The sequence below is a fragment of the Schistocerca cancellata genome, chromosome 3, assembly GCF_023864275.1.
Source record: "Schistocerca cancellata isolate TAMUIC-IGC-003103 chromosome 3, iqSchCanc2.1, whole genome shotgun sequence".
Classification (NCBI taxonomy): domain Eukaryota; kingdom Metazoa; phylum Arthropoda; class Insecta; order Orthoptera; family Acrididae; genus Schistocerca; species Schistocerca cancellata.
Window position 1 is genome coordinate 165,591,050 of NC_064628.1, and position 24,648 is coordinate 165,615,697.

At 41.5% G+C, this 24,648-nt stretch overlaps 1 protein-coding gene across 1 annotated transcript in view; it reads left to right on the forward strand.

The window, feature by feature from the left end:
• Window positions 1-24,648, forward strand: part of LOC126176631 (putative inorganic phosphate cotransporter) — a 154,753-nt gene that overhangs the window by 12,296 nt on the left and 117,809 nt on the right. The window lies entirely within an intron of this gene.

The following is a 24,648-nucleotide window of genomic DNA, read 5'->3' on the forward strand; positions in this document are numbered from 1 at the left end:
TCATTTCTCTGACACTATGTTTTTATCATTTAATCATTACTACGCTAGGATGTAGCTTTCAAAGGCCATAGAAATTCAAAAGGACAAAAGCAACTTTTACAGGAATGGAGAAGAAATTAGACAAGTTGTAGGCCTTAATGTGGAATAAGACAAACAGCACCAACTCTTCCTCACTGCGAGCTTCACAGCATACGTCGGAGCGACTTCCCAGTCACAGTCACAGTCACGTCTGATGACGTTACGAACGGACCGTTGCGTGGTACGAATAAACAGCTAGGCTTGCTGGAATGTTTGAGACTCTAAATGCTTTCTGAACTATTAAAGACTCTCATAGTGTCTCTAGAACTATAGACGAAACGTTAATCAGAGAATTATCCGTGGGCCGTGGACTAATGCCCACGAAATAAATATCACCAATAAAAGAGATACTGCCGGCCGGGGTGGCCGAGCGGTTCTAGGCACTACAGTGTGGAACCGCGCGACCGCTACATTCGCAGGTTAGAATCCTGTCTCAGGCATGGATGTGTATGATGTCCTTAGGTTAGTTAGGTTTAAGTAGTTCTAAGTTCTAGGGGACTGATGACCTCAGAAATTAAGTCCCACAGTGCTCAGAGCCATTTGAACCATTTTTTTAAAAAGAGATACAAATCAAACATTGCTTTCGAAAATTAGGTTCTACATTACTATGTTCCCAATCAAAATTAAGTTCATTTATAAGTCTTGAGCGGCCCTACATTTCTGTTGACGCTTTAGTTGTAAAAGGTTTGAATGAATTATTGTTGAAATTACTGCACAGCTTGCCTGGAGTACTGTGTGCTTTCGTGCGTGATTTATTGGCGGGGTGACAGGCTTTGTTGCTCTGTACTAGAGATTAGAGGGATTTCAAATCATGGGAGATGTGTCTCTAACTAGATATTAGACACTTACTGTGGAATGTAGTTCATATCTCCCGCAGGACATGGTATCTTGCCTAAACTTCAGTCTTCATCGTTATGTTTGTTAAAACAAGACCGGTAGTGATGACACTAAAGGGGAGCATATATCACAGAAGTCCACATGGGTCCATAGCCAACAGTTCTAGGTGATCATCGTCATAATCATAATCATCATCGTCATGATCATCGTTGTTACCATCACAACCGTTTTACATCCACTGCTGGATAAGGGACTCTCTTAGACGCTCTCATGTAGTACATGAAGCTGTACGCGTTCATGTTGCTATCGAAATTTTTTCTAAGTCAACTGGCCGTCTTCTATTACGTCGTTTTCTCGGTCTTCGCCAATATCTCGGAATTTAGAAAGGAATTCCATAGGCCATTAGCGTGGCTATAGGTCTCGTCAATCTCCAATGCATTTTCATTACAATTACTATCACTTCTTCCAGACCAGTACGTTCGCTGGTGCGTTTGCTTATTTTCATTTCGATAACCATTCCATGCATTTCATCATTGTTCGTTGACTAGTTCTTAATTTTGAATAGTACTTACAGATTTCATGGCGAAGTGTAAATATGAGATCCCTTAATACTGCAGGTAGATTAGGGAACTTGAAGAAATGGATGGATTGACGTTATATAGAGGGATTTAGTGATGTGGGGAGACAAGTTGAAAATTATTTCTGGGCAGATGAGTACAGTGTAATCCGCCGGGCGGATTCGTGTCGAGGTCCGGTGTGCTGGCCAGCATGTGGATGGTTTTTAAGGCGGTTTCCCATCTACCTCGGCGAATGCGGGCTGGTTCCCCTCATTCCGCCTTAGTTACACTGTGTCGGCGATTGCTGCACGAACACCGTTTCCACGTACGCATACACCATAATTATTCTACCAAACAAACTTCTGGGATTACATTCGTCTGGTATGAGACGTTCCCCGTGGGTCCATTGGGGGCCGAACCGCATAATAATCGTGGGTTCAGTGTGGGGCGGCGGTGGGGAGGGTGGACTGCTGTGGCCTGTTGTGGGGTTGTGTACCAGTGAGGGGAGCGGCGGGTCGAATCCTCTCCGTTGTTTCTAGGTCCCCTGTTCAATACATACATACATACATACATACATAGTGTTATCAACACAAAGTAACTGGGTGCAATGCTGGAGAAGGATTAATAATCAAGACAAGAATGCCCGTAGATCATTATTAACAGCACAGTGAACTGATCATCATATTACAGACAGAAAGTCACAACGAATCACAATAGTACAAGTTTATATACCTACTTGTCCGCATATGATTCGGAGATTGAGAAACTGTGCGAAATAAACAACTCAGTATGGCACATTAAGGGAGACGAAAATTTTTGTTACGAGATGAGAGTTAGAGGGTAGGAAAATGAAGAGAGGGAAAGATAGTAAGAGAACAGGAAGTGGAATGAAATGAATAAAGGGAAATGTTGTCTGGTAGTATTTGCATTACGTGATCTTAATCGACGCTAACATTTGATTTAAAAAAGTTTGAATAAATTACCCGTATAGGTCGTTTGAAATGCACAGGGCGTTGTCTGAGTTTACGCTCCGTATCTAATGAGCTTGTCGTGGAAGGGAAGTTAATCTATAATGTTTCTTCCTTTCCCCCTGTTAGTAAACAGGACCCATTTGAGAACAGGGTACGTTACAAGCAACCATAGACACAAAGAAATGAATTGAAAGTTTAGAGGAGTATTCTTCTCGTACTTTAATTTTAGTCAGTTTACTTTGTAGTGAAAATAGAAAGTTTTGCTGTTTAACAGGATAGAATGTGCCGTTTTTCATGGAGTTAATGAAATTCTGACCGTTTTGTTTGGGGTTTTCTAGAAGAGAGTGATATTTCGAGTGCGTTGCTGTTGTAAATAGGTAACGAAAAATAAAATATATACTCTCAACACTGTCTTATGCGTCGAACCAAATATGGCATTCGTACTACAACTACTGAAAAATGATAGTGAGTTCTCAGTAGACGGAGGATACGGGGCCGGCTCTAATGCCTGAGCGGTGTCACTGCTTAGCAGTTAGCCGATTTAGGCTGAGTGATCAATTCCGCTCATGCGATGTTATGCAACAAAACCTGAGCATAAATTTACGATTGAAGAATGAAAAAATTAAATGTAGTCTTAATAACTTCACAATGCATACTGAAAAAGCTGAAATGTTGTCATACAACTAAGGACAGTGGCATATTATACGGAAATCGTCTTCTTTCTGATGACATAAGAAGTAAGCTTGCCGGAGCACGAATATCGTCGACCGAAACTTGTGTTTTTGTTATTGTTTGGAAGAGGATTTGTGGCCTGTCGATAGCGATGTCATGATAGAGGGATTAGTCTATTATCTCCGGTGTTGCAGGTAACATACGGCCGCTGCTTTTAGGGAACATATGGCGTTTCTTGAAAAATAAATCACGTTGGTCACCGGTGCTGTGTAAATGCATTCGAACTCCATCTGGGGAGAGTGCGAAGCAGATGCAGCGACATCATTTCCTGTCTGGAATGTACTGTAAGTAGTATCACGCACAAGGAATGAAGGAAGGTTAAAAACGGCTTTCCACAGACACAGCGATCGGTAGAGCCAAATCACAAACGCACTTGGCCAAGAAAGAAAGAAACATGCGGTAAAATTACTGTTGCCTGAATTGTGTGTAAAGGGCGGGAACCCAAATCGGCAGAGCCGAGCCGCAACTGAAGGTCGGTCCATCAGAATAGTAGTCCAGTGTAGCAGAGGGGCAAGTGCAGGAGGAACGAGAGGCATCGAAAGTGGATAAGCAGGAGTGCTGACGAGTTACAGAAACATATTCCTACAGCAGTGACTGTAGAGCTGCGACAACAGTGTCACATCCGTACGCCCGGATTCGAGAAAATTAGTCCATTGTAGTTATGGATCTGGCAGGATATTTATAAACCTAAAGCGAACACGAACACATTATATTCAGACTTCAGTTTTTCATCCGTTCAAGAGCATCATTTTCAATATCTTGTAACGTTCACGACTGTGCCAATTATCCTTAAGGATAGGATTTTTTTCATTCGAATATAAAATATTTCGATGTTTTAATACTTCCCTTACATCTGACTAAACTGGACTGTAGCAATGCCTGCTTCATCAGTTTTAACATCGCTGCAGTTCGTACCACCCCCTGCATCAAGCAATTTTGAACATGGCTGACGGCAGCAGTAGTAAATAAACTTCCGATACATAATTTATGTAGCCAAAAGTTTTCATAAAGTAATAAACCTTGACCAGGTTTAAACACCATTAGGGGTATCTTCTTCAGAAGGAATAAAGTCACTTAGTTTTTAAAATATTACAAAATAAGCATATAAAACAACCAACAAATCACAACAGTGAATTGAAGTTCATGGAATAAAAAAGGTACTTATATTTCTTCAGCCAACGGCCTTTCCGCAGTGGTAACATCGGCTCCCATCAGATTAACGAAGTGCTGTCGGGCTTGGTTAGCACTTGGATGGGTCTGCTGCACCACGCTGCGAGCTGTTGGTAAGCGGGGTGTCCTCAGCCCTTATGAGGCCAACTGAGGAGCTACTTGATTAAGAATTAGCGCCACTGGCCTGGAAAACTGACAACGGCCGGCAGAGGAGAATGCTCACCAAGTGCCCCTCCGTATCCTCAGCCGGCGACGCCTTAGGGCTGCCGGTCGGTACCGCTGGGCCTCCACGGCCTGTTCGGACGGTATTTGTGTTGTTACATTACGTTAAAATTATAACCGCACATTATGAGCTAAGACGCTAAAGTGAAATTGCAGAAATGATAGATTGGGTTCTAAATGAAAAACACTAAGAATTACTCCACAGGCGTAGCTTTTATAAGAACAAACATTTAAGTAAAAGTGTGGCAACTAGCTACTTTTACTTCGCTTCTTAACTAGTCGCCACCACATGTTTTGCTCAATGTCTGTTCTTTTAATAATCTGAACCTCTGAAGTAATTGTTGCGGTTTTCCAAGGAGGACCTAATTCATGATCTTTGTTATTTGACTTGGGCGTTTTAGCTCATAATGTGTGTTTATAATTTTAACGGATTATAAGCATATTTTTATTCCATGTACTTCAATTCATTGTCATACTGTGTTGGATATTTTAGATGTTTATATTGTAATATGTTTGAAACATCGTAGGTGACTTTATACCGTCTGAAAAAGACAATCCCAGTGGTACTGAAACCTGGTCAAGGCAAATTATTACGCAACCGATTGCCTGTATACATCATTTATTGAAACTATGCACTAGGGTTTTTTCATTAAGACTTGATACCTTTAGTTGAAATTAACTCTTTCAGACCCGAATTTTTTCTGGAGTAAGGAAAATTTTTATTTATGTGGTAATACTCTTATGTGATTTTTTAGTGATTTTAGACGCAAGATTTATTCAAATATATGGACTCTTTTTCAAAACATACTTTATACAGTTGTCTTTATTTTGTGGACTAAAATAACTAATTACCAAATATTCACTATTGTAATAAATAGTAAAATGATCATTCAATAATTACTAGGCAAAATAACAATAGCAATATGCAATTATACAGTTGAATACAGTGAAGCAACCACATCCATGTGCAGTCACAAGCTACTGCGCAATGTCACAAGCTGGTGTGCACTGCTACATTGACTTGATGATATTTTCTAAGTGGTGCCCAACATTTGACAGCACACATTCACAATTGTGTAACTGAAGTTTCCACTGGTAAAAATACTTATGTTGCACCTAAGACACAGTAAAAGTTAATGTACACAACTGTAGCCAGATGAACTGAAAGGGTTAATCAGAGCTCCAGAAGTTCCACAAGCGTATTAATAGCCAATAAAATTCTAACGCCATGAAGACGAGAAGTAACGAACATGAATTAGCACGAAGTGTGCTTGGATAGGCAAATGGTTAGCAGATCAGCGCAGTCGCACAAAGTAAGTAGAAGTAGCATCACATTCACGGAAAGATTCACAAATCGCCTTAGAATGTTCTTTGCTTACATGAGGAACACGTGAAGAGCGATATCTGGTAGCAAGTGTCGGAATTCGGCAGCGCCAGCATAGGGGTCTGCAGAAACTGACCGTTCGCGGTATTGCTGCTCGCGTTCCGGTACCACGATGCCATGTAAACATGGAATGGAAATGGTGAGCAGGGTCGTAGTCAACGCCATGGGGCATCTAAAGGGCTGTACGCCACTAGCGGACGAGACACCACGCTTATTGCTTGCTCAGCCGTACAGGATCGCACGTGCTGTATCTTGATTCAGGAAATAGGCGTGTTTGCAACAACAGAAATATCTGCAACAACAGAAATATCTGCAACAACAGTGCGGCGACCTGTAGGAGCTTCTCTTGGGAAAAAAAAAGATCGTGCATTAACTGTGAATTCTCAGTGTTAATGAAGGCAAATACTTTTTTCGTAGAATACACGTTGATGCATCTTAGCAGAGTGCACAAGTTGCATCTGATATGCTATTTTCAACATCGCCAAGCATACTTGTTAGTGGATGGTACTGAACTATGGGCAGTATAGATTGTATTTTCTCGAAGGAAGGTTTAAGATCATGATGTGATCATTTTAAGAGTTGACCTATCTATGTGTAATTTGCCTCAATATAGAATGTCGATCTACCTCTTTAACAGAAAAACAGCTACATTCTTTGCAGATATATATTTACACCTTTCCTGCTAACTGTACCATAGTATCTGTGACTGTGTATATCTAACGCAGAGCACCCAAAACGTCTAGTTATATTCTATGACTGAAGTATAATATAGACCAGTATACATGTACTGCCATACATCACAGTAGTAGTGCCACTTTCTATTGCCATAGAAGAGTGTTGAAAATTGGGTGGACTGATAACGTAAGGAATGGGGAGGTTCTGTGCAGGATTGGAGAAGAAAGGAATAGATGGAAATCATTGACTAGAAGAAGGGACAGGGATCGGTTACGACATCAGGGAAAAGCTTCCATAGTACAACAGGTATCTGCAGAGGGTAAAAACTGAAAGGGAGATAGAGATTGGAATACATCTACCAAATAACTGAAGACGTAGGTTGCAAGTGATACTATCTGACGAAGAGGTTGGCACAGGAGGAATTCGTGGCGGACTGTGTCAAACCACAGAAAATGCTGATGACTAAAAAAAAAAAAAAAATCTGCAGAATCGGTTGTCGCTTGTGTATTTGGATATAGCGTCAGATTCTTTTTTCTTTTTTGACAAAACGAATATGTGTACCTATCTAACATCGAACCGTGACTTATGTGTGTACAAGAAGGAGATTGCCATGGTATTGTAATCTTACCGTAAGTAACGATAAGGCAGTTAGCGTGGGAAACCTTCAATTGTGAAGATGAATAACAAATGATTTATATGTCAAAACACAAGCCTCTGTGTGAACGAAGTTACTAGCAGCCATTTTATAATGCACCATGATACACGTCTACTAGAAGCGTTTACATCTTCCGTCGCCATAGAACATGGTTTTTTCAAGCTGATATTTATAACTATTTTGAGTATTTATAACTATTTTGAGCATGATCCTGTGAAGGGCTGTCTAAATGTATTAAATGCATGGGATACAGAAGTGTCATATTAAAGCAGGAGAAGCATGCTACTCTAAAAAATTCTCGTTTATTCTTCAGTCTCATTTGTACATTTTTAATTACATGACATGTTTCTATCCCTCTGGGTCATCTTCAGATTTATGTAGTTGCATGTGCAACCCGTCTTGTCTGTGTCAGAAACTCATATCAGACGTTCAGGTTTGAGGTAATCCGTTGCACACTCGCAGTCATCAAGTAGATACTGAAATCATACGACGTGCAGAGTAAAGACACTTCGACTGTGAAAATTTTATCAGTAACTTGCCGAAGTATTCGTAGCAAAGTTCTCGAATATACTGCCTTCCAGGAAACTGATCGCGCTAAAAATTGTTCTTGTGACCGAGAGCTGACTAAAACCTAAAGTGCAGTAGAAAGCTCTGAGATATTTAGCGAGTTGTGAAACCTTTTTTGTAAAGCCAGAATAGAAGAGTAGTTGGAGGGGGAGTGTTTGTTGCAATTGAGGGAAACATTGACTCTATTGAGGTCGAATTTGAGCTTGATTGTGAAAATATCTGATCGCGTGTAACAGGTATAGGTGAAATTAAGTTAACTGTTAGATGTTTTTACCCGTTTCCGCCGTTAGTTAGTTTCATGTTCCATAGATAATTTGCATAATGAATCTTAGTGATTTGGATGAGGTGTTTTACATTCACATTGCAAATTAATTTGTAAATATGGCTACATTCTGGACAATTATAAGCTTGTACTTTAAAAAAATGTTCAAACGTGAGTCAGTAATTCATACTCTCTATCTTTTACACATTACAATAACAGCAATTCGTCTACGGAATAGAAGGAGTGGTCGAGCAGAAACTTCTTGTTGTAGTCAAATTTTACTTTGCTGTTTGTCAGATATTTTATATCACTGAGTAGGATATCAAAAATTTTACTTACAGCGTTATGCAGTAGTTTTTGTGCTGAAGGCAGTCTTAATGTGGAGTAATGAATGTCATTTTACCTTTTTTTGTAAATATGTACATCAGTGTTCCGTTTGAACTGTAGTGCATTATTTACAACAAACTTAATGAGAGATGTCTACAATGTCATCGTGGGTGAGCAGCATATTTTATACTACAGCACATTTTTGAGCAATGATTCTTTCTTAAATTTGAGTTATCCCAGAACATTATTCAACATGACATTACTGACGTAAAATAGGCAAAATATGCGAAATACTAATTTATCTCTCCGCAAGGCTACAATGATTCTAAATACAAATTTGGCTGAACTAACTTGTTTTAAAAGTTCAACATCATGCTTTTTACAGTTTAAATTCTCTTCAAATGGTCACCTAAGAATTTTGAGGTTTCCGCCATATTTATTATTTCTACATCATGTGTTACACTTATCAACGGTGTAGTATCCCTAGAAGTGCAGAGCTGAATATGCACTGTCTTTTCAAAATTGAGTGTAAGACCATTTGCCGAAAACCAGTCAATGATGGTCGATTATGTAGATGAGGAACATCAGTGGACCTAAAGTTGAGCCTTGGGCAACCCCATAAGTGATATCTCCCCGCTCAGAAGAATATCCCGCGATAGGTTGTTTGAATTACTAAGAAAATTTTCTGCATTCTTTTGGTTACATACGACATTGTCCATTGGTTGGCTATTCTAACAATCCCATTAAACTTCAGTTTATCTATGACGATAGTGCAATAGCGTGATACACACAGTTGCCTTACATAGGTCGCAGAAAATACGAGCGGGAGCCATTTCTATATTTAATGCTTGTAAGATTTGGTGAGTGAACATCTAAATGGCACTCTCAGTAGAGCAACTCTTTTGACATGTAAACTGTGATTTGTTGAGGATATTATTGTAGCTCAGGCGAGATAATGTTTAGAATACATCGCCTTATCAAACATTTTGGAAAAAGGTATCAGGAGTGATGTCTCTCCTATCACCTTTCTTGAAGAGTAATTTGACAGTCTTAGAGTCATTTAGCGAAGGTCTACGCTCAGTAGCGCGGAAATACTGAGTTCGTGTAGTATTACTTGGAGGCGACTTTAACCTACCGAGTGTATACTGGAACATCTATGGTTCATTGCAGATAGTATAGACAGGCAGTCTTGAGGAGTTCCTTTGGACACCTGTTCCGAAAGCTTTCTTGAGCAGCTACTTCGAGAATACACACTCAGGGGAAAATATTTTAGACCTTGTGGCCTGATCTTGTCGACGGTATTAGTACAGAGATATGATGCCATCTTAGCGACGATGATTAGTAAAGTTAATAAACAAATCAGGAAGGCAAGGAGCGTATTTATGCTAGAAAGAGCAGATAAGCAGTTGTCAGCATCCCACTTAGACAATAAACAGACATTATTTAGTACCAGTATGATGGGCGTAGAGAAATTATGGATAAAGTTAAACGAATTGTAAATAGCGCTCTGGGGGAGTAAGTGTTGAGTAAGTGGGTTAAGGATGGGAAAACACACCGTGGTTTAATAATAAAATTCGGAAAATGCTGAGGGAGCAAAGATCCTTGCATTCTCGGTTGAAAAGAGAACACGCGAATAACAACAGGCAGAAGTTAGCAGAATTCGTTCGTCTGTGAAATGATCGATGGTCGAAGCGTACAACTACCACCGTTATTTCTTAGCAAAAGATCTTGTCTAAAACCCGAGAAAATTCTGGTCGTATGTAAAATCGATTAGCGTGTCTAAGTCTTCTATCCTCTCACTCATTGACCAGTATGGCGTGAAAGTAGAAGATAGTAACAGGAAAGCTGCAGTTTTGAATCTGGCGTTTAAGGATTGTACAAACATACCATTGCTAGGCAAATGTACGGACTCACGTATGGAGGACATAGTACTAACCATCCCTGGCCTTCAGTTTCTTCCTCATGTCTTTTAGACAAGTCCTCCCCCTCACAGAGATCTTCAATATACTCTTCCCAGCTATCTGCCATCTCTTCTGCATTTAACAGTAGGATTCTCACTGTACTCTTAAAGTTACCACCCTTGCTTTAAATTTCATCGAAGACTCTTTTCACTTTTCTATATACTAAGTCAGTTCTCTCGATGATCATTTCTTTTTCGATTTCTTCCTATCTTGTTTTCGGTCATTTCGCCTCGACTGCCGTGCACTTGCTATTTATTTCATTCCTAATAATTTATGTTGTTGTTTTCCTTTCTTTTCCTGAACATTTTTGTACTCTCTTCTTCCATGGATCAATTGAATTCTTCGCAGTTACCTTACTTGAAACTATGTCTGCCTGTCTAACATCTGTGAGTGCCTTTATTAAAGATTCCTCTTCAACTGAACTGCCTGTTCTGGTGTTTCTTATCGCAGTATCCGCACCCATAGCGAACCCCACACTCGTCTTGTCATTCATCAGTAGTCCAGTAGCAGAGTTCCTTCCACACTGATTCTTTCGGATGATTCTCTTAAATTTCAGTCTACTCTTTATCAGTACCAAATTGTGAACTACATATATATCTGCTCCTGGGTACGCCTTACCATCCAGTATCTTCCTTCGAAATCGCTGTCGGACCACGATGTAATCCAGGTGGAACCTTCTCGTGTCTCCGGGCCTTTCCCAAGTGTACTTTCTCCTTTTATGCTTCTTGAACAGAGTATTTGCTTTTAAGCTGCATCTGCTACAAGAAGAGAGCTTAAGCAATCTGTATCTGTGCTGCATAACTAAGCTAATCCAACAAATACCATCAAGCGAAGATCTAACTGAAGAATAGGCAAACATTAAAAATATCGTAATACAGGTCACTAAATAAGTACTAGGCACAAAACTTAAAATGAATCAAAAAGTGGACTTGGAGCAAAGGGATAGAAGAAACCAAAGGACAGAAAAACAAAGCATGTAAGCAGGTCTTACAGAAACTGACTGAGGAATCTAAAGAAAAATATAATTGACTCAAAAAAGGAAACAAAAAAATTAGTAATACAGGCACATAGATTCTCATGCGATACATTTATAAGCAGACTGATCATGGCATACACTAAAATAGCATATAAACTGATCATGCTGCTAAGAAGAATGCAGGAAGTTACTGCAAATACAGTATAAATACTGTTTCTTTAGAAGACAGGATAAATCATGACACGTAATTATGGTATAGTCCGGATGCAACAGAGCTAACGGATGAGAAGATACGGAATAGAAGAGAGACAGGAACAGAGCAAATATAGTCGACAGAATTAAAACAGGCATTGAAGAAAACAAAAAATACAAAAAGCACCTGGATTAATCAGAATTAACTCAGAACTGATCATTTATGGTCGATAATTTCTAGAATTCGGAATGATCCATGTATCAAATGTTGGCATACAGGTGACGTACCATAACATGGAGGTGCGCTTAAGTTATTTCACTGTTTAAAACAGGAGACAGAAGTAACACTACTAATTACAGAGGAATCAGTCTTCTGAATGCATCGTATAAAATCACCAGCAAAATAATTAGTGAAAGGCTTCGAAACATCTCTGATTCAGATTTATTAGAACGGAAAGCAGACTTTCGTAAAGGAAGATCTCGTGCTGACGATGTTTTCACTCTGAAACAAATTACACAAGAAAGACAAGAGTTTAGTTATGAGACGCACCTTACATTTACCGACTTTGAGAATTTCTGGTCAGTAATGGAGAGAGAAGAATCTTCAGACACCTGATAAACGTATGCCACGGTCTACGCAAAAACACCAACATAAGAACAGATATAAGCAAGGAGTTGACACCGGAAATAGAGTAAAACCATGGAGTAAGACAAGTCTGTGGTATGAAACCTACACCATTCAACATTTACTTTAACGACTTGGTCAGGGAATGAGTGATGGACGGAGTACCTCAAGGTATAATAAATGGTCCAGGGAAATTTCTGAATACAATTATTTCTGCCGACGAACAGACAAACATACGGACAATGTATACTGCTTCCATGAAATAATCATCAGTAACATAATAATAGGAAAGGTGTCATATTTTCAGTATCTAGGTTGTGACAACTTCTTAAGAGAAAGACATGAATAATAAAAGTAGCGCCTCCCAACACGTATTTGTCATGACAAGAAGAACATTCAAGGGTAAAACTAGAAGAGAAACACAAATGAAATTTTATAAAGTCATGACACTACCCACAGTACTATATGGACCATAAAGCTGGACATTAAGAGCAAAAGAAGTAAGAAAACGTGAAACATCACAAATAAAGTTCCTCAGATCAGTGAAAAGGTGCACAAGGAATGAAGAAATAAGGAAATAGCCATTAACTGAAAAAGTGGTCCAGCGAAAGCAAGACTGGAAAGAGCATGTATCGCGTATGTCGCCTCAGAGAATCACTGGACAAGAGATGGAATACAGTCCTATTGGAAGAAGGAGTATGGAAAGCCCGAGGAAGAGATGGTGAGGACGGAAGCGGCCATAAGGCCTGATCCTTGATTGGTAGCAGAAGAAGAGGGGTATTTGCTATTACCATGTGAAATTTATTGTAGAACTCAGTCTTTATTCTCTCTCATTTCCACTCGCTAGCCCTTGTTTTCCGATAGGATTTTCATCTCCCTTTGCATTCTGAATTGCCCATCCAGTATCCTCATATTCTTTCTCTATCTCTTTATCTTCAGCTTGAGACGTTGGCATGTATACCTGAGCTGTCATGGTCGGCGGTGGTTTGCTGTCGAATGCGACGAGAGCAACTCTGTCACTGAACTCTTCACTGTAGCTCACTCTAAGCCGTACTTCCCTACTCATAAACAATCCAGCTCCAGTTTTACCAGTTTCTACCGCAGTTGATATTACCCTATATTCCTCTGACCTGAAATCCTTATCTTCTATCCATTTCAATTCACTCGCCCCTACCACATCTAAACTGAGCCTTTTCATTTTCCTTTTCAGATTTTGTAGTTTTCCTGCTACGTCCCAACTTCTAACATCCCGAGGTCCTCCTTGTAGAATGTTATCCCACCGTTGGTCATTCCATCTATTTCTCATGGTCAACTCCCCCCAGGCAAAAAGTGGTTCAGCGAAAGCAAGACTGGAAAGAGCATGTATTGCGTATGTCGCCTCAGAGAATCACTGGACAAGAGATGGAATACAATCCTATTGGAAGAAGGAGTATGGAAAGCCCGAGGAAGAGATGGTGAGGACGGAAGCGGTCATAAGGCCTGGTCCTTGATAGGTAGCAGAAGAAGAAATCTAGCATCTTTTGTTGCTGGAGAGGTCATCATGACACGTTTCAAATTAGAGTATACATGTCCTATGGATACACAATATGTGCCTTTAACATAGCGGTTTCCCTTACCTTCTGCATCATCATAGCGTTGATCGTTTCTGATTCTCCCTCCTTTTAAAAGCAGATTCCCACCACAAGAGCAAGAGAGTACCATAAAAATCTGTCCGTCCCTCCATCCTCTTTGATAAGTATGTCGGTACAATGAGGATTACTTATTATTCTGGATGTCTTCAGCAGCCATATCTATGATGTTTGTTCAGAATTTTAGTAGTGAATGTCTTCGAACCCGAGACCCAGTACGTTTCGATTGGTAGTCGTAGACACTAACCCAAGACCACTGAAATTCATATAACTAAGTATTGACTGATTTTCTGTGTGTGCAAGAAGAAGAAGACTACTTAAGTGTACTGCAAGGTTACTGTAAACAATCATTGGGGCGTTTAAGGTGGACGAGTTCCAATTATAATGATATGTTATAAATTTTATATGTCAAATCATGGGCTTAGGAGAGAAGGAAGTTATCCGGAACCGTCTCATAATGAGCGCTGATACGCGTCCAGTAGAGGCGTTTACATCTTCCTCCGCCAACATGGGTTCAGGCTTTATTGATGAGTATGGAATGGATTATTCGAGTATGACTCTATGGAAGGCTGACTAAAAGTATCAAATATTACCGACACGGAAGTGTTACATTACAGCGTCAAGAGAAATCCATTTCCCACCACAATACCATGAAATATAGATACGACCGAATTACGATTGACTCCTACAAGGGATGTTATTCTGTAGGCGTTACGAAAATGAAAAAGTGTGTAGAATATATTTAAACCGATCCCTGTTAAAGATTTTGAATATAAAACTTACATGTAGCAGTACAGCTGTGTCTTGATTATTTTATAGTAATAGAAAAATACCTGTGACACCACTGAGATTTAGAATGAGAGTATGCATCCAATGTGAAGCATAGTATATGCGGACTGTCTTTCCCTCGTTTTCTACGTAATGTGGTAATAAAACACGGCAGTACTACTACTGTACCATACGGCAAAACACAGGCACTAGTCTACGTTATACTTCATACATGGGACATAAGTTGACGTTCTGGATATGATGTATTAGATATACGCTGTCATAAATATTATGGCAGAGTTAGCAGGAAATGCTGTATGACCATGTAACTCCACAGAATGTAACTGCTTTTCTGTTGAAGTGGTACATCATTTTATAGGTCGAAGATTAATAAAACCGACAAACAGCAGGAACAGATTCCTGACTGGAGATATAGGAAAAAATGTCCTTTGAACATGCGTCCCGAAATGTATCGATGCCATGGTAGACAGCGCTGACGAATGAAAGATCCTCTGATCACGTCCGCCTGCTTAGCTGAGGTGTAACATGCTTGCCTCCTATGCAGCGAGTCCGGGTTCGATTCCCGGCTCGGTTGGGGATTTTCTCAGGCCGTGGACTGAGTATTGTGTTGTCCTCATCACTATCTCAGCATCACCGACGCGCACGCTGCCAAATGTGGCGTCACCTGAAATAAGACTTGCAATGCAGCAACCGAACTTCCCGGTCATCAATGCCACAAGATAATTTCATTTAAATTTCTCTGACCACCCCCGTGTGTTGCAGGCTGTGTGATTGAAGCAGCTTACTGTGAGCAATAGAATGATCCGGTATTCATGTCGGGAACAAACCGAGATGGTGCTTGTGTAAGGCCAAGCAAATGGAAACGGTCGAGAGGCAGCACGGCTATACCAAAACAAGTACTCTCACAGACACCAACAGCATCACATATCCTTTCAAGCCCATTTAGGGCGTTTGTGTGGTTGTGGGTCCTTTGAGACGAGCGTGCAGGGAGGTGGCGGACTGGCCATACGTCGGATTCGGAGGACCGGGTTGCGAAGGATATCGAGACGAACCCCAGTACATGCTCCAGGCAAGTGGCCAGCCAACGTAGTGTACGTACGATTATGTGTGTACTGGATGACAACCGCTACTATCCCTATCACCTGCAACTTGTGCAAGGATTATCAGAAGCGAATTCCTCTATGGAAAGGATTTTGTCTATGGTTTTTGCACCACATCATCACAATTTTGGGATTCCTGTCATCAGTCCTCTTTACCGATGACAGCACGCCAGTACTAGCATCATCAATTTGCATATTGTCATTTGTGAACTACAGACAATCCTCGGGGAATGGTTAAGACATCTCATTAGCATCGATTCAGTATCAATGTGTGTCAAGGAACTCTTCGCGACCACATAAAAGGACCGGGTGTTTTTGCACAACGCCTCGGTGGAGGAACTTGCCTGGACTTCCTGCGAAAACTCTGCCTGAGATGCTTGAGAATTTGCCTTTGGCAATAAGTCAGGTTATGTGGTTTTTGCATGACGGAGCACCACTCCAATTCCGCATTACAGTTTGCTAAAATTCGCCGACACCTCAACAACATCGTTTCCGGACACTGGATGGGACGCGGAGCCCTGTAGCATGGGCTGCTAGATCACCGGACGTAAAATGCCTGAATTTTTATCTCTGTAGGCATCTGAAAAGTGTTTTGTATGCTGAACCAGTTCCTAATGTGCAGAATCTTCAACAGCGTGTTCACGACGCATGTGGCGTCATTCGCAGAGAGGCCGGAAAGTGCGATAGAGTGCGGCAGTCCATGATACCGAGTGTGAATGCGTGCATTGCATCCCATGGAGGCCACTTTGAACATGTTTTGTGACGTGGATGCGATGCATCTCTGTACTGTGTTCTGCAACGATTTGTTGTCGTTGCACGCACACCGTCCATTCCTGGACACATATTCATAGGACCTATTTTTCTCCATTCGCGGTCAGGAATCCGTCCCTGCAGTTTGCCAGTTTTATTAATGTTCACCCTGTATATTGAGAAAAATTATACCTAGATAGGTCGATTCTTAAAATGATCGTATCATGATGTTAAACGACCATCCAAAAAACTGTTCCTTGCTACAGCTACGTTTGTATCTGTACAAAACACTGTAAAGTACACTGCAGATATATGTCCCATAGTACGAATTATTAGGGCCTTTTGCCGTGCCATTCACATATGGAGCATGGGAGGAGTGATTGCTTAAATAATTGTATGTGCCATTACTGTTATTAGTCTGGTCTTGTCCACAAGATCCCTAAGGGAGGGATATGTGGGGTGTTGTAGTACATTCCGAGAGTCATCATTCAAAGTTGTTTCCAGAAAACTTCTCTAGATACTTCATGCCTATCTTCAAGAGTCTACCAGTACAATGCTGTCAACATGTGTGTAACATTTTCCCACAGGTCAAACAAACCTGTAACAATTCTTGATGCTTTTCGCTGTATATGTTCAATACCACTCTTAGTACTATCTGGCTTGGATGCTACACACTTAAGCAGTATTCTAGGACGATCACAGGAGTAATTTGTAAGCGAACTCCTTTGCAGACTGACTGCATTTCCGTAGTATTCTATCAATGAACCGAAGTCTGCTATCTGCTGTACTCATGACTGAGACTATGTATCCATTCCATTTAATGTCCCTACAATGTGTTACATGAAGGTATTTGTATGAGTTTACTAATTGCATCTGTGACTGATATACTGTAGTCATAGAATATTAGGTTTAGCAATATCAACCTATGTACCACTTCGAACTGTTATTAACAAGCAGCCTTCACAAACAAACAGAATTTCTTTGCATTTTGTGAAAAAGTGAAAGTATTCTGCTACAGTAGTCACATGAATGCTTCATGTATTGCTCTCGTGATAGTTAAATGCGTTTCATTCAGTATCTCTGTATCTATAAGCCTCTGCTTTATTCGACATATTTTATGCAAATGTCTCTTTGTCCTTACAAGCTTCTATACCGTTACTCTAAACCATGCAGGGAACCTCCCATTACGAACTGTCCTACTCGGTAAATATCTTCCAATTTATAGTCAGCCATTCCTTTAAATTTCAGCCATAGTTTCTCTACAAGCTGTTGTCCTGAGCTAAGAGTTTCAACGACCTTAATGAGATACGACACTACCACCTCTTCGCCTAGTTTACTGAACATCTACACACATCATAAGAAGTATTGCATCACCCGAGTTCCCCGAACTCCTGAAGATAGACGTTGACTGAGGATATTGTATCACAGATACAGTCCCTCTGACTGTTCAGAGAAGTCACTAAACCCGCCCAAAGATGTAAACAACCATGCATGAGCAGCGCCTATTAGACGGAGGATGTCCGACAGCCGGTCAGTTACAGTCATTCCACCAGGAAGGAGGTACTTGGCTCGTGTTGTCTGTAGATTAACCACGCCTAGACGGTAAATACCGCGGTTCGATCGCGACCGTATTGTTACTTTGCGCCAGGAAGGGCTCTCAACGAGGAAAGTGTCCAGGCATCTCGGAGTGAACCACAGCGATGTTGTTCGGACATGGAGGAGATACAGAGAGACAGGAACTGTCGATGACATGACTCGCTCAGGCCGCCCAAGGGCTACTACTGCTGTTGATAACCGCTACCTACGGATTATGACTCGGAGGAACCCTGACAGAAAGGACACCATGTTGAATAATGCTTTTCGTGCAACCACAGGACGACGTGTTATGACTCAAACTGTGCACAATAGGCTGCATGATGCGCAACTTCACTCCCGACATCCATGGCGAGGTCCATCTTTGCAACCACGACACCATGCCGCGCGGTACAGCTGGGCCCAATGGACCTCTGTGGATTGGCCTTACGTTCTCTTCAGTGATGAGTGTCGCATTGGCCTTCAACCAGACAATCGTCGGAGACGTGTTTGGGAGCAACCCGGTCAGGCGGAACGCCTTAGACACACTGTCCAGCGAGTGCAGCAAGGTGGAGGTTCCCTGCTATTGTGGGGTGTCATTATGTGGGACCGACGTACGCCGCTGGTGGTCATGGAAGGCGCCGTAACGGCTATACGATACGCGAATGCCATCCTCCGATCGATAGTGCAACCATATCGGCAGCATATTGGCGAGGCATTCGTATTCACGGACGTCAATTCGCGCCCCCATCGTGCACATGTGAATGACTTCCTTCTGGATAACGACATCGCTCGACTAGAGTGTCCAGCATGTTCTCCAGACATGAACCCTATCGAACATGCCTGGGATAGACTGAAAAGTGTTGTTTATGGACGACGTGACCCACCAACCACTCTGAGGGATCTACGCCGTATCGCTGCTGAGAAGTGGGACAATCTTGGGCCAACAGTAACTTGATGAACTTGTGGATAGCACGCCACGACGAATACAAGCATGCATCATTGCAAGATTATGTGCTGCTAGGCATTAGAGGTACCGGTGTGTACATCAATCTGGACTACCACATATGAAGTTATCGCTGTATGGTGGTACAACACGTAATACGTGGTTTTCATGAGCATTTAAAAGGGCGGAAATGATGTTTATGTTGATCTCTATTCCTATTTTCTGAACAGGTACCGGAATGCTAGGAACAGAGGTGACGCAAAACTTTTTTGATATGTGTTTTCTGTTACTGTTCTTGACTATAATCTGTTTGGTAGTAAATCGGCGTTAGTGGTTTACAGTTACCGTAAATAACAAACATATCTTGTCAGATTAGTTATCTCCATTAACAGGAGTAAGTATAATCTGTATTTATCATAACTTAGCTCTATTATCAAATTTGCCAGTGACCATAAGCAGAAAACGTTTCAGAGTAACAGTAAATTTTGCAGGTACCCCTTTGTGATAGGTATCTCGTTTCCGCTTCAGTTTTAAATGGTTGCTGGTAATACTTGCAGCGTAATAAGCCTGTATACCAAATTAAAAGAGAATCAGCAAACTTCGTTTAAAGTTAATTATTGTTTCTTTAAGGTCCTGCAAAACATTGCACCAGGCATTAGGCAGCCCCACTGTGTATGCTGTGCTCGGGCACGAGATGAGGTAATTGCTCTTTGTAAGGTAGTAGAAATCACCGTAACTACTGTCAAGCTATTGGAAATTGTTGCGAATTTATGTCTTGGGAGAGTTTCCAAAAGTACCTTATGCACCATTCTCTTCTGTGGATATTGTCTGTTCTGTGAGAAATATAGTATCTGTCACTACCCGTCTACTTGATTGTGAGTGGCGTGTCAGTGACGGAGCTAGACGTCATTTATGGGGGAAACAGCGACCAAGGAGTACCCAGGACGTTATACCTATCCCACTATCTTCCATTAAAATCGAAACTGAACCAGTAAGTCCCACTTCACCTTTGGGGAAACACGCTGTGTCCCGTGTCAAAGGGAGGAAGACACAAATGGGTCTATTAATTTTCGGCAGTTCAAACATACGACGGATAAATTGAAAATGGTAGCAATTGATGATAAGGAACACCAGACGCACTCAATGCTTATGACAGGCGTCTTCGTTCAACATGCTGAAGAGGCAGTTATGGCAGCCATTTAAGGTGAAGGGTGATGATGATGATGTTTGGTTTGTGGGGCGCTCAACTGCGTGGTTATCAGCGCCCGTACAATTGCCCAACCTTTGCTCAGTCCAATTTCGCCACTTTCCTGGATGATGATGAAATGATGAGGACAACACAAATACCCAGTCATCTCGAGGCAGGCGAAAATCCCTGACCCCGCCGGGAATCGAACCCGGGACCCCGGGCTCGGGAAGCGAGAACGCTACCGCGAGAAAGGTGAAGGGTGCAACCAGTTGTAAAGAGAGGCACACGTTGGAACAAACGATGGCAGTAGTCTGGGCTCCAACGGAGTACTTGGATCATTCCATCACTAGCAGATAAGATTGATAATACCTGCCCTGCTCGTGGGATTTCAACGAACATCACAGTATCCAGCATTGTTCCCAGAAAATATCGTACCCCGGAGTTCTGAATCAAGTAGGAGGTCTTTTGACTCGCCTTTCTTCCACTTTATTCACTCAATCAAACTGATAGTTACATGCTCTACGGTCAATGAGACTATTAGAAGAGGTTGACAATGGCTGTTCCACTGAATCCAATAGTGGCTAACGCATGAAACGCGCTTGTTTTGTTTAGATAGCAACCGGAAGTTGACAACAGCGAGGGTTTTCGGGAAAATATAAGCTGATACCGAAAGGATAGTCTAACTGGACATGAAGGTGTTATATTTGTCACAGTAGACAAGAAACTGAAATCCACGGATATAGAAATTGAAACTGAATGCTAGACTGATTGGGCAAGACTCAGGATCGAGGCTGGGCATAAAGTAATGACCGAATCCTTTTATCGACCACCAGCCGTACCTTCTAATGTAATCGAATACTTTAGAGAAAACCTCATTTCGCTTTTACATAACTTTCCTAATGTACGATAACCATCGGAGGAAACATCAACCGTCCAAAAATCAATTGCGATAATTACACTTTTGTTAGAGATGTGCGTGACAATACATCTCGTGAAACATGACGTAATATCTTCTCCGCAAACTGCTTACAACAGGTAATACCGCAAACCCACGCACACGGACCGTTATTTGCACCGGGATTCGAACCACCACCCACAACAGAAGCGGGGTGTTATCAAGACGTTAGCGGACAGAGCTAGAAATATTTGTGAACCTGAGTTGCTCGACGCTGAGATGGAACATCTCCACAATGCACTAATGAAGAACGGATATTCGTCCGCCGAAATAAAACGTGCGTTGAGGCAGCCACGCAGAAATCATACTGACGTACAGGCTACTGCAAAATCTAAGGTTTTCCTGCCGTTTGTTAAAAATGTAACGGAAAGAATACGGAGGATCTTGACGAAGCGGAATATTACCGTAATTTACAAGCCCACCAGGAAGATACAGGAATACCTTAAGCCTGCCAAGGACGCTCGCAAACCTTTGGAAAAAGCTGGAGTGTATAGGATCCCATGCACCTGTGGTGATGTTTATGTGGGTACAACTAAAAGAACTATTTCTAAACGTTTGGAAGAGCACAAGGGAAATTGTAGAAGAGGAGAAACGGAACGATCAGCTGTTGCGGAGCATGCTTTCCAGCCAGGGAACCACAATATTCGTTTCGAGGAGATGCAAGTACTAGCGGCCACAAGCGGATACTACGAAAGGCTCTACAGGGAGGCAATCGAAATCGCTAAACACCCAAATAATTTCAACCGAAAGGAGGAGGGCGTGAAATTAAACGGTATATGGATGCCGGTGTTAAAGACGGCGACGGACAGCGGCCAATTGCACTGACGTTTCCAAAACACGTGACGTCACACCGCGGCGCGGGAGCGGGCGGACACGGAATTTAGCAGCAGTCAGTACCGAGCCAGTGGGTGTGTTGGACCTTCCATCGACCTACGGACCCCCTTGAAGATGTCTCCCGCAGTCGGAGACGAAACGTTGGGAATTGAGACAAAATTCATCAACCGACCACGGCATAACAGCCCGGATAATAATAATGGACACAATTCAGAACTCCGCTCATGATGGAAATACTTTAGATCTAGCGTCAACAAATCGACTAAACCTCTTTGAGAATGTTCTCATCGATATTGGTATCCGTGTCTATGAGGTAGTTATAGTAACAATGAATACTAAAATACATAGGGCAACTAAAACAAGTAGAAAGATGTACACATATCAAAAAAAGTTTTGCATCTCCCCGGTTCCCAGAACTCCTGAAAATAGACATTGACTGTGGATATTGTATCACAGACACAGTTCCTTTGAATGTTCAGAGATGTCACTAAACGTGCCCAATAATGTAAGCAACCATGCATGAGCAGCTCCTATTAGACGGAAGGGGTCCGAAAGCCGATCAGTTCCAGTCATTTCACCAGGAAGGAGGTGCACGGCTTGTGTTGTCTGTAGTTTGACCATGTCTAGACGGTCAATACCACGCTTCGATCGCATCCATATTGCTACACTACAGATAATTACTGCAAACGCCCCAAAATTTCCGGTAACAGATATTCCAGCACGGATTCTTAGGTAATTCGGATTGGAAACGGTATTAAACTGATCAACGTTACATTGCCTACACAAGTTAGAGCCAGTGGGAGCATTATGCAAAGACTGACTAGAACAGGGAGTGCATAACAGAAGACGAATGGGTAGTTTTGAGAGATGAAATAAGGAAGGCAGCAAGGGGTGAAAGAGGTAAAAAGACAAGGCCTAGTAGAAATTCTTGGGTAACACAGGAGATGTTGAATCCAGCGGATGAAAGTAGAAAATGTAAGGAAGGTGGCAAATGCAGCAGGCGAAATGGAACACAAACGTCTAAAATATGAGGTTGACAAAGCGCAAAATGGCTAAGCAGGAATAGCTAAGTAGGAGTGGCTAGACTACAAATGTAAGAATGTAGAAGCATATTCCACTAAGGGAAAGACAGATACTGCCTACAGAAAAGTGGAAAGAGCCTCTGGAGAAAGAAAAGGGCCTCTATGAATGTCAAGAGCTCAGATGGAAAACCAGTCCCAAGCGAAGAAGATGAAAGGTGGAAGGAGTATATAGAGTGTCTATACAAGACGAACTTGAAAGCAGTATTATAGAAATGTAAGAGAACGTAGATGAAGATGAGATGGGAGGTATGGCACTGCGAGAAGAATCTGGCAGCTCACTGAAAGCTCTGAGTCGAAATGAGTAAACGACATTCATTCAGAACAACTGATAGCCTTTGGAGAGCCAGCCACTAATAAACTCTTACATCTGGTGTGCAAGGAATGTGAGACGGGCGAAATACCCGCCGACTTGAAGAAAAATTCTAATAACAAAGAAAGCAGGTGCTGACAAGTATGAAAATTAATGAACTAGCAGATTCATGGTTGCAAAATACTAACACGAATTCTTTACAGAAGCGTGGAAAAACTTGCAGAAGCCGATCTTGGGGAATATTAGTTTGGATTCCGGAAAAATATAGGAATACGCGACGCAATACTGACCATAGAATTTATCTTAGATGATATATTAATAAAAGGAAAACATTCGTTTATAGTGTATCTAGACTTAGATATACGATGTTGACTGAAGTACTCTCTTTAAAATTCTGGAGGCAGCAATGCTAAAATACAGGGAGCGAGAAGCTATTTACAACTTGTACAGAAGCCAGACGGCTGTTATGGGAGACGAGGAGTATGAAAAGGAATCAGTGGTTGAGAAGGCAGTAGGCCAGGGTTGTAGCGTATCCCCGATTCCAGTCTGTACACTGAGCTAGCAGTAAAGGACGCCAAAGGAATATTTGGAGTAGGAATCAAAGTTTAGGGAGAAGAAATAAGAACTTTAAATTTTTCCGATGACACAGTAGTTCTATCAGAGACAATAAAGGACTTGGAAGAGCAGTTGAACAGAATGGACAATGTCTTGAAGGGAGGATATAGGATGAACAGCAACGAAAGTAAAACATGGATGTTGGAATGTAGTCACATTAAATCCGGTGATGCTGAGACAATCAGATTAGGAAACGAGGCACTTGAAGTAGTAGTTTAGTTTTACTACTTGGGCAGGAAAAAATTGATGACGTCCGAAAATGTAAACTGCCAATGGCAAGAAATGCGTTTCTGAAGAAGAGAAATTTGTTTACATCGAATACAGAGTTAAGTGGTAAGAAGTCTTTTGTGAAACTATTTGCATGCAGTGTAGCCTATGGAAATATGACATGGACGATAAACAGTTTAGACAAGAAGAGGATAGAAGCTTTTGAAATGTGGTGCTGCAGAAGATTGCTGAAGATTAGATTGGTGTATCACGTAACTAATTAGGAGGTGGCCTGACTAGATGAAGGAATCGGTCTGTTGATAGGACACTTTCAGATACATCAAGTTTTGTACTGGAGGAAGTGGGGGGGGGGGGTGGGGGACGTAAAAATCGTAGAAGGAGACCAAGAGATGAATACAGTAATCAGGTTCAGAAGGATGTACGTTGCAACAGTTATTCAGAAATGAAGAGGCTTGCTCA